Source organism: Mytilus galloprovincialis, chromosome 2 (genome assembly GCF_965363235.1).
Source record: "Mytilus galloprovincialis chromosome 2, xbMytGall1.hap1.1, whole genome shotgun sequence".
Lineage (NCBI taxonomy): Eukaryota > Metazoa > Mollusca > Bivalvia > Mytilida > Mytilidae > Mytilus > Mytilus galloprovincialis.
The window spans coordinates 77547035-77559060 of NC_134839.1; the positions used below are offsets into that span (position 1 = coordinate 77547035).

Below are 12026 nucleotides of genomic sequence, written 5' to 3' on the forward strand. Positions count from 1 at the left end.
TCATTCAAGATTATGCTTAAATGTATGTCAATATGCGGAATCAAAATAAAGTTTTCTTACTTATATTTGTCCAGCAATAGAAATTACGGAATCTAATTAAAGTCGAATTTAACCAATGATTAGGACTTTATATCAAAAGTGGTATCTTACACTTATCATTTTGTACAAACTCTTTGTATGCATCCTTAATTGGTAATCTGACAGTTAAAAAAAGAAATGAATCAAATATATAGTGTAAGTGTTCAAGTACTATTATGCAAGCACTTGTAGAAGAACAATATTAAAGGAAATGATGTTGATTTATATTCAAGCACATCTTGGGTAATCTGCTCCTATAGTTCGTTTTTGTGTGTGTTACATTTATCGTAACGGTTGTGTTTCTGTTGTGTCGTTCTTCTCTTATATTTGATGCGTTTCCCTCAGTTTTTAGTTTCGAAAAGCGGTATGCGACTGTTGCCTTCATCCTCCATCACTTCTGTATTCAATCAATTGTGCATGAGTAAAATAAACACACAGAAGTCGGTTAGTGGTGTTAACGGTCAGGAGATGGGCAACGGAGGACACATATTCGCTACAATCTCCACCAAATCACACAGATAAATGCATACAATTAAATATACATGTAATTCTGACTTCTAAAGGAAAAACGTTCGTGCTAAATATGGGTATGACATATTAATGTACACATTTGTATAGCATAGATAAGGAAAAACACTCCAAGCACAAATAAATGTATACACACTGCCTGAGCATAATCGTCATCATAAAAATTCCCCAAAATCCAACCCATTAATATAATTATCATACTAAACCGTGTTACAGCTAGAGCATTTAATTGATATAAGAAGATGTAGTATGAGTGCCAATGATTGATATAGTGCTTGATAGTACCTGCTATACAAGTCATTGATTTATATAGAACTTGCTATACAAATCATTGATTTATATAGAACTTGCTATACAAGTCATTGATTTATATAGTACTTGCTATACAAGTTATGGATTTATATATGCAGAAGCTAATGCTCTTATATTGGCATGGTTTTAAATCTTTGAACTACTGCTTTGTTCAATTGAAATATCATGTGTATTTATTGTTATGTGCAATTCTGTTTTACCTGTGCAAATTTAGCGTAACAATTTAAATTTTTCAAACAGTTATGTTGCATTTAAAATCAAGCAATATTACAGTTTATCTTTTTAGTCACTTTTTACTTTTAGCTAAATGAAATGAAAGAAAAAAAAAAACGATTCTCCATATACTTAATTATATTTTTCCAAAGTCGAAATGCATATCATGTGTCCCGGCTTTGAGTGTAATCAAACGTGGAAACAGAATAAGCTTTTAAGCACTGACTGGCTAAGTCTCTTGGATAATTGCAGCCATTATCTGATTAAATCACTGTACACCAATAAATATGTATACTTCATATGCATATTATTAGAAATTCCACCGCCAGGAAACAATCTTGTCAGTTTGAGACACTTATATGATAAAATGGAAACTTATATAAGAGGGCTAGAATCTTTAGGCCAATCACAAGATTCTTATGGAACATTATTTGTACCAACTATTTTGAGTAAGCTACCGGGAGAAATTAAAAAAAAACACCTTGCCCGTGAACATGGAACAGGAAGCTGGTATGAAAATCACAATCACCAAAGAACACTCTCAGCATTTAAAATCATAAAGAAAAAAAATCATTAATCAGAAGCAATATGTAGCACCCAATAACAACCATGGCTTTGTCGTTGTTTATTTTGGACAAATGAAACAAAATAGGGATCCTTTATGGAGGGTCCCCAAACCATCACAACTGCTGTTGGCACAATATTTGATATCGTCCGTTATCATGCAAAGAAGTATTTTTTCATTTATTAATAATTTTGGTATATACAAAAATTGCTGGTAATGTAATATTGTACAAGATATGTTTTTACGTTTAATGATACTTTTGGTTTACACAAAATATAAACAAGAGGCTCTTAAAAAACTCTCTCTGAAACTTGATGAACAAATTGTGTTAAATTGTGTATAAAAGGGCCATAACTCCTTAAGGGGTTAATTGATACTTATGGTAATTAATTTTTTTTTGTAGATATTACTTTTCTAAACATTATTGCTGTTTACAGTTTTTATCTATTTATAATAAAATTCAAGATAATTACAAAAAAAAAAAAACTGCTAAATTTCCTTAAAACTACCAATTTAGTGGCAGCAACCCAACAATGGGTTGTTTGATTCGTCTGAAAATTTCAGGGCTGATAAATCTTGACCAATTGAAAATTTTTACCACGTGCCAGATTTGCTCCAAAAGCTTTAGTTTTTGAAATATACGCCAAAAACTGCATTTGACCCCTATGTTCTATTGTTAGCCATGACGGCCATGTTTGTTGATGGATCAAAACTTCGGATTCAATTCATAAAAGAGGGACAAAAGATACCAGAGGGACAGTCAAACTCATAAATCGAAAATAAACTGACAACGCCATGGCTAATAATGAAAAGGACAAACAGATCCTGCTCCACATGTGGCACCCGTCGTGTTGCTTATGTGATAACAAATCCGGTAAATAGTCTAATTCGGTAGGTTTCATTCATGAAAGGGAAGGGGATTGTAGTGACGACGTAAGGAACATATCCGATATCATTTGTGAAACGGTTATTCCATAACGGTCAACCAACTCGTAATGGCGTCCGTAAAATTTACGAAGAGATGATTCAACTTCATAAACTAGATACCCTAAGGAACATTTAGTTAAAGTTTGAAGTTATTTGGCCCTGCAGTTTCAGAGGAAAAGTTTTTTTTATATAGTTTACGACGACAGACGACGGACAACGACGGACGCCATGTGATAGCATAAGCTCACATGGTTGTGGGGATGGGAGCGAGGGGGTGCCTTCGGGCCCTGGTGAGGTAAAAATGAGGGTAATTAATAATGGGAAAACATTAGATTTCAATGACTAATGATATAGTAGCTGTTTGAAAATAGGATGGTTTTATGGAGTTTGTGATTTATTTTTTTCTTTTGATTTCTACAAATAGTCTGAACCAAACATGCTGTCAGTATGATACTATGATAAACAAGTCAGTTAAGGTGTCCTTTTCTATTGTTAATTTTCATTTCCTTCGTGATCCTGAGGCTTCCTCTCGTGGATTGTGCACTCTCATCTGATTCTTTGTGCACTCTCATCTGATTCTTTGTGCACTCTCATCTGATTCTTTGTGTTGGTATTTGCAGCCACATCAAAGATTTCTATGAGCATAATATTTCATAACTAAACATAAATATAAAACTCATGAGTTGGTCAAAAGTTTTACGAAATGTTATCATAAACGGGAATTTTATAAAATTTCACAACCCGCCTTTTATGATATCTTTTCTAGTCATTCACAATATTTCTTTCTTCTGAAGACTTAGTCTTTACTTTTCTATGTTGTGTCTTCTGTACTATTGTTTGTCTTTTTATTTTTGGCCATGATGTTGTCCGTTTATTTTCGATCTTTGAGTTTGACTCTCCCTCTGGTGTCTTTCGCCCCTCTTTTATTGGTAGGTATAACTGTACTGTTGTTGTTAAATAGCTGGGTATAGACATTTAAAATTTTACGGACGCCTTCACGAGTTGGTTGACCGTTATGGAATAATCGTTTCACAAATGACATCGGATATGTTCCTAACGTCGTAACAACAATCCCCTTCCCTTTCATGAATGTGACCTACCGAATTAGACTATTTACCGGATTTGTTATCACATAAGCAACACGACGGGTGCCACGTGTGGAGTAGGATCTGCTTACCCTTCCGGAGCACCTGAGATCAACCCTGGTTTTGGTGGGGTTCGTGTTGCTTATTCTTTTGTTTTCTATGTTGTGTCATGTGTACTATTGTTTATCTGTTTGTCTTTTTCATTTATACAGTTTTCTACAGTTTTTTTCTGGGAATGTGACAAGACTATATGGCGTATCATAAGGATGAAAGGTATATTTTGTTGTAAATGCTATATTAAATCTGCAAATGCTATATTAAATCTGCAAATGCTATATTAAATACTGCAAATGCTTCATATTGAGTGCAAATGCTGTAATAAATAGTGCAAATGCTGTAATAAATAGTGCAAATGCTGTAATTATTATAGCAAAGGGTGTTTTAACTTTATTTGTAATTAAATGCGGTTCCTTCAACCAAAATACGTAATAAATCTCAAGACCGTTTTTTTTTAAATTTCATTTAATGAAAGTTTGTTGCCTATAATTAAGATAATAACTAACAGTTTTTCGGGATTTTTTGCTTACACTTTTAAAGCATGGGTCCCTTTTCATAAGTCTCCCAACTATTTCCTTGATTTAACAAGGTATTCTTTTATATTTTAGTTACGTTTATACGCTATGCTAGGCACCTGGGTGAAGATTTCACTACATTGTTTGTCTTTTGCAGATTGCTCCAATGTTTTCTTATAACTTTACTAAGGTTGTTTTGTCATTGGATTATATTTAGTAATGAGACTCATAGATGCGTATGATGAGTATTTTGCTGTTGAAGGCCATACTATGACTGATATGAAAAACAACAATAAGCATTATTCTACTATGCTTTTGATGTTTTCATGTACATGTAGTTGTGTTGTGTCATGATTTGATGCAACAAGTATCCTTTCTTTTCAATTATGATAATACTGTATGAAATCTTCTATCCAGAATAGCAACCAATACTAGAGTTTTAGACAGCGAATATTCAAGTTAAGGACTTTAAGACATACTGCATCCTCTTTTTTTTTTTTATTGAAATGCACCATGTGCAATTATTCAATTGTTCATTACAACTTGGTTTTTTTTCAATCATAACAGAACGGGTATTTGTGGTACTTGTAGTTGGTCTGTACAGATATGTATTTATTCTCTCTCTTCTGAATTCCTGAACTATCTGTGATCAAAAGAATATAACTTTTGAATTGGTTTTATAGAATAGTTAATCGTGTTAATGTTTATTAAAGCAAATAATAGACTGTTTAAAAACAAAATCATATAACCTGTACAGTTTTGGATATTCAATTTAACGTTTCTATACCATATCAGATGTAAATTAATTGTTTTATTCCATTTCTTCTGACTTTTTCAAAGTTTAGTTGTCGGAGTATGATATTGTACACTGTTAGTTAAATATTGTTTATTGGATTATCCTTTTAGCTTTGACGCTACTGAAAGAACCGCAACAATACACAAAGTATACATGTGTACGTGTCTGTGTGTGCCAGCGTTGTGGCTTTCATTGGGAAATTCTTGACAACTTGGTGTCCTTGTTTTATATGTTCCGTCACCACATGTAGGAACTTCGTCTGTCTTACAGAAAAGGTTTTTGTTAATAGATAAAACTTCTCTCGTTGCTAACTGTGAAGGTGAGTTCAATGAGCAAGTGTTATTCACTAGTCTAAAATCTTTTGCACTTCGACCGACTTCAAAAATCCATTTCGTATTACACGAACAGTCAATTGCATTTTCATGTAATTTTATTTTCTTTACAGATGGATTTCGCAAGATGTCTTTAAGTCCACACATTGGTGACGGAAATGTACATTCGGTTATTTCAAACTGATCGATTGCATCAAAATTCTTGAAGGGTATTGATTTCATGTACAGTACTTGGAATTTGTTTAGCTGCACTAGTCTCATATTTGACCAGTCGTGGAATACAAAGTTCTCCATATTACCAGCAGTGAAAATTTCCATCACAAACTTGTCCACGTGTTTTATATTATTGAATGCGTATTTATGCAACCTTTGGACTAGCACTTTTCTCATTACTATTTCCTTTATTTGTGAAAGGTGAGAAAATCCGTGTGTTTCAATTTGATCAATCCTCACATTTGAAAGTTCTAGTTTTGTTAGATTACTCAAGTCTGATATTGAACATGGGTTTATAGATGTAAAATTCGAATTAATAAAACTTATGGTTTTCAAATTTTTGAACGTTTGAAAACTATTTTTCCCGAAATTGTTGAACGACGAAACATCAAAAACAATATCTTTCATACCGTCTGGCAAACCTGTTGGAAATCTATCTAGTCCTTTACAAACCACTGTCTTGTCTTGGAAGCATGTGCAGTTAATTGGACACCCATCTGTATTCTTAATTCCAACTGTAACTGTTTCTATGGTGGCGAGAAAAAGGAGGAGTTTCATTCTGAAATGGTAAAATAAATAAAATTATATATTCTCTTATGTTTGCATGAATATTGTACCCACCTCTCTCCGTCCTGAAGTAAAAATTGCATATTAGTGGAAAGTAGAAGGGGGTGGCCCTTTCCGTCGGGAAAAAATATCATTTTTGGCATGCACTGGTAATCGAAAGAGGTAGCATGTTTATCATATAATTATATATACCAATAAGAACCCATATATCTTCCCAAACTGATGTCAACACATTTAAATACTGTGTCCGTCTATCGTTCCGTTTCCTAGTGTCAAAATATATCAATTATAATATCAACATCTCCGACTCTCTCAATATGATGTCCATATGTTTTGAAGTACTGTATCAATTATTCTTCCTTGTATGCTTTCAATACAATTAAAATACTAAGTCCATATCTCTTCCTTCTCTGATATATGTTTGTATCATTAATGTGCAAAACGTTTGCTACAAGTTTCACTTAAAGTTAATGACCATAAATAAAGGCAACAGTAGTATATCGCTGTTCAAAAGTCATAAATCATTTGAGAGAAAACAAATCCGAGTTACAAACTAAAACCGAGGGAAACACATCAGCTATAAGAGGTGAAAAACGAAACAACAGAAACACTATAGTTCAACACAAATTAACGCCAATGCAACATGCATAGAAACTAACTGGAAGATAACAACTGCCATATTCCTGATATGTTACAGAACATTTTCATAAAAAATGGTGGGTTGAACCTGGTTTTATAGCTAGCCAAACCTCGCGTATAATGGCAATGTTAAAAGTACCGCTAAAATGACAACGTTACACGACAGGAATACAGTACAAATAAATAACATGCACCATTTCTGTAAATTCAGTGTGCCCAGCATTGAAAAAAGAAATGTGATTTCTGACGACACTAAAAGTGAGATGTACAATGATGTATATCGATTACTTACAATTTATTCCTGCAAATTGTCATTCAGATGCATGATGAGACATGATATAGTTGATGAAATGTCTTCTTTGAATACTTATTATACTAGAACTCATAATGACATGATCAAGTTCAAGGGTTGTCTCTCATTTCAACTTTTGTATATTTGTTTATATATCTTCGACACTGAGGTATTTCCAATTATATGGAATTTAACACAGTAATATAGAGGATATCATGTCTTAATAGTAAACACAGATTTTTCTTTTTAAGTAGTAAGATAAAATTGCTACATTTACAAATTTGATTTAACAAGTATGCATTTTTTTCTGGTTTTGAAATGGTATATGAATAAAACTTACTTGTATTTAGACTTGTTCAATAAAAAATCAGGAAATGATATGTATTTGAAATAAGATCACACAATATTCATTTGGTATTGTGATTTACAACAATTATCAAACAAGCAATTTCCTGTAATACAAAAAGTTATGACAGGAAATACTAAGGGCTGTGTTATTGGTCGACGGTCCAAAAAATATTAGAATTATTACTAAATATTTCACATTGATAGTATTAAAATAGATTTAGAATTATATGCATGTTTAAGTAGGTTAATTTTAGAGCATAGTTTGCTTAAAGTTGACCAATAGTTTTTTTTTTATTGAATTAGAAAACACCTGTCACTATTATTAATGCTAGACATGGAAAAAAGTAAAATAATAAAAAAATATTGAACTCCGAGGGAAATTCTTAACGGAAAGTCCTACTCAAATGGAAAGGGGAGTGTATATCAAAAGTAAAATATTTCTGAACTTTTTCCGTTTCGGAGTTAGTAGGGCGACTTTAGTGAATATTCACAAAGAATATGAACAGAAATGCAGAAGAGCAATTTGAACATGCCAATACAATTATATGAACTTTCCTTGATAAAGAAACGACACAAAAAAATCTTGAACTGGGGAAACATACAAAACGTTATGATCTTGTGACACACTATATACTGACCATTCATTACAAATAGACACATCAATTCATATAAACTAGACCCTTGGATTAAAAAAAACAAAATTGACTATTTTCTTATCAATGTCATTTTTCTTATGCAGATATTGAGTACAATGATAAGAGGTTTTAAAAGGTTACAAATGATACTAAAATTTACTTGTTAACTTATATTTGGCGTAATTTAAAATACAATTACTTAAGATCAGTTATATGTAAAAAGTAAAATCACAAAAATACTGAAATTAGAGGAAAATCTAATCGGAAAGTCCATAATTACATGGCAAAATCAAATAACAAAACACATAAAAACGAATGGACAAGAACTGTCATATTCCTGAATTGGTACAGGCATTTTCAAATGTAGAAAATGGTGGATTAAACCTGGTTTTGTAGCGCTAACCCTTTCATTTTGATGACAGTCTCATCACATTCCGTTATATTTACAATGATGCGTGAACTAAACAAACATAATAAATAAAATAGTCAAAATATGGGTACAGCAGTCATCACCGTGTAACAATTTTAAAAGGAACAATTTAACAGAACACAAAAACATCTATCTACAAACACATCCATTGATTCGCGTGTCTGACGTTAGAAAATTTTATACGTCACATATATTTGTCGTTCAATGTATATACAAACAACTTTAATATTTCACATAGGCAATAGCACAGGTGACACGAATAGTCAACGATTTTCATAAAACTTAGCCTGACCACACGGCAGATGTGAACAACCTGGCTTCCATAAATATTTTAACAACTTTGACCTTGTGTCAGACATATCTTTTTATTTTAGAATTTAAAATACCAATACAATATTTTTTTCTATTAGAATGCATTCATAGGCACTGCATTTGAATTCTGAACTTTTTATGTGTGACTAGATTTTTTGCATAAAAGCAAGTAAAAACTTCTTTCCGGCTTGAATAAAAACAAACACAATTCTATAAAGACCATATGAAAATTAATTTCTGACTCGATACTTTCATTACTCAGAAAGTGTTATCTTTTAACAGATGAGGACTTTTCATTCGAAATTTTAAAATGCCCTTCAATGAATAATGGCAGAATTTTACTTGTGACTGTTATGTCATGCAAAGGATTTTATAAAAACTCATTTAAAAATAAATGTATATCCTTAATTGGTACTGAAACATAGATGATTTAAACATTTACATATATAGTGTGAGTGTTTAAGTACTATTATAAAGCAAGTACTTGTAAAAGAAAATATAAAGGAAATGAGGTTGATTTACATTATTTTCAAATTAACTTAAGCAATTTATTTCATTCTTTGAAGTCAATAAAAACATTTTATCAACCACAGAAACTGTCATTTCATTCCTGATGTGTCAGAGAAAATAGTGGGTTTAACACAATTTTATCCCTTGCTTAACTCCAATTTTGCATAAACAATATAGAAGCTATATAGACCTGTGCTGTTGATGGTACGGGGATGAGCCATGTGGACACTTGTTTGCCACCCATCGCCATCAACACATATAGCATGCATCCAAACATTATTTTGATTCTCTAAGGGTAAAAGGCTCGTCTTAAATATACATAAGACATTACAATGTACACATATGTATATCATAGATGTAGATAAAATATCAGTTGACACACTACGAAAGTTGACATTGATTACCCATTGGTTTCCTTTTGTCTGTTTTCCGCTCGCGTTAATTTGGTTTGTTGTCTATTTGACACATTACCCGTTTCAACTCTCAATTGTATCCATCTCTATAGTATGCACATTTTTGTTTTACTTTCAACGACCATTCAATAACTGATTTTAAAATAGGTTGTGTAGCCTTTAAATACGCTCTTAAGTGTGTTAAAGTGACAATTCAACAAACGATGAAATGTGGCAGGTTCAGCAGATATATAGGCTCTAATGAATGGATCCTTTACTGTTTATTTATTTATTGTATCCCTGTCGTGTAATGTTGTCATTTTAATGTTATAATTAACACTGCCATTAAAGCGGGAGGTTTGGCATGCCACAAAACACGGTTCAACCCTCCATTTTTTCATAAAATGTCCTGTACTAAGTCAGGAAAATGGTCATTTTTACATTAAAGTTAGTTTCTGTGTGTGTTACATTTCAGTGTTGTGTCTCTGTTGTGTCGTAGTTCTCTTATATTTGATACGTTTCCCTCAGTTTTAGTTTGTAACCCAGATTTGTTTTTTCTCTATCGATTTAAGAATGTTTAGCAGCGGTATACTACTGTTGCCTTTATTTACTGTCACTATGCATGTAACTCAATAATCACAAACTATGGATTTTTTATAGAGGATCTCAAAAAGATATATAGCATAAATACCGAACTCCCGATGAAACTTTAAAACAGAAAGTCAATCATCAAATGGCAAAATCAAAAAGCTCATACACATCAAAAGAAATGATACTGCTTCCACAATGGGTACATATTTTATAACATGGATGTTCGGTCTCTTTATTTGTCAATAAAAGTAGTCATTTTAAAATACAATATTTGATATTCCTGTTTTTTTTTCGGAATTGTCATTACGAATGTTTGTTTTTCCTTTATAAATAACTCTTTGGTAGGACTAAAAATAGTTTGGGGCCGTTATATTGTACATACGTATTTTTACCTTTCATGATGTTTTTGTTTACATTAAATGTGTAGGTACTTATATGTAAACATTGGATTTTAAAATGATATAACAATCATGTTTGAAAAAAATATAAATTTTTATGGGCTTTTTCACAACTTTCCTTTGGTTCATTTTTTTTTTATTTATACAAATATTCTGCACCAAACAAGCTTTCAGTAAATGTATTTGTTCCAAACAAGCTTCTGATTTCCTAGCTTCCAGTGTGAATATGATGGCTAAGATGTATTTCAAAACAGCACCACTTGAGTATAAAAAAAACCTATAAGATCAGCTACGCTCATTTGAATTTTCTCCTTCAACAAGTACCTTTTCTCTTCTTTGTAAAATATAAAATACAACAAAATATCTTAAATTTATCTGTGATCCATTAAAATGAGCTCAATGTAAAATAAACCCTACCAAACAAATATGTACATATTATAATAATTCATAACTCCAATTTTTAAAGTTGAATTATTGTATTGCATATAACATGGTCGAAACTAACTTAACTAAAAAAGTACTAGTTAACTATGTCACAGATTTTGGTAAAATAATGCATCCAACTTTGGCTTGTTGAACTTTATCTGAAATTCAAACAAAAAATAAATGTATCTCTTTTATTTTCGTAAATACTTCTGATTGAATTCTTTCAACAAAGGCGAACATTTGTATAAAAGGCACATACAATTGCTGAAAAAAAGCTTTCTCATAACTATTTTAAAGTAATAAAATCTTTAATTGAAATCCATAGATTTTTCTTTAAAAATTATGTTGTGTTTGAATTACTTTTTCGTTTTAATGATGAACTCATATGGTCACTGCCAGGGTCAATTATAGATCAAAGACTTTCACTCAGACCGATACATTGGGCTGTCTTAAACTTTTAGTGAGGAGAGAGTGTTGGCTCTATGCTGAAGACTTTATTGTTACTTATGAAATTAAATAAGAAATAGAAGTGGTTTTACTTTGATTTTTATGATTTCATGTTTCTGAAGTGATTTTGATGATTTCATGTTTGTGAAGTGATTTTGATGATTTCGTGTTTGTGAAGTGATTTTGTGACATAAATTGATACAACATATCCATTGTTTAATTATGACAATGATGTATAAAATCTTCTTTGCAGTATAGTCAATAATATTAAAAGTTTTAAACAGCATGACTTCAAATTTGAAAGTTTAGGACTTTGAGAATGCTTTTAGTATAAGTATTGTTAAATAATGTTTTGTTTGTTCTTGTACTCTTATTTATTATGATGTTATTGCGAACCCCATGCTACTTTTCCACAGAT

General features: G+C 31.6%; 1 long non-coding RNA gene across 3 annotated transcripts; it reads right to left on the reverse strand.

The window, feature by feature from the left end:
* Nucleotides 1-4972: 4972 nt before the first annotated feature.
* Nucleotides 4973-7575, reverse strand: LOC143064450 (uncharacterized). 3 transcript variants are annotated; one of them, XR_012975251.1, is made up of 2 exons: nt 7460-7575; nt 4973-6180 (listed from the first exon to the last, which is right to left on the reverse strand). It is a non-coding gene; the product is annotated as an uncharacterized LOC143064450 (long non-coding RNA). The 3 variants fall into 3 exon arrangements; XR_012975253.1 differs by lacking the exon at nt 7460-7575 and adding an exon at nt 7120-7195; XR_012975252.1 differs by lacking the exon at nt 7460-7575 and adding an exon at nt 6381-6526.
* Nucleotides 7576-12026: the final 4451 nt, after the last annotated feature.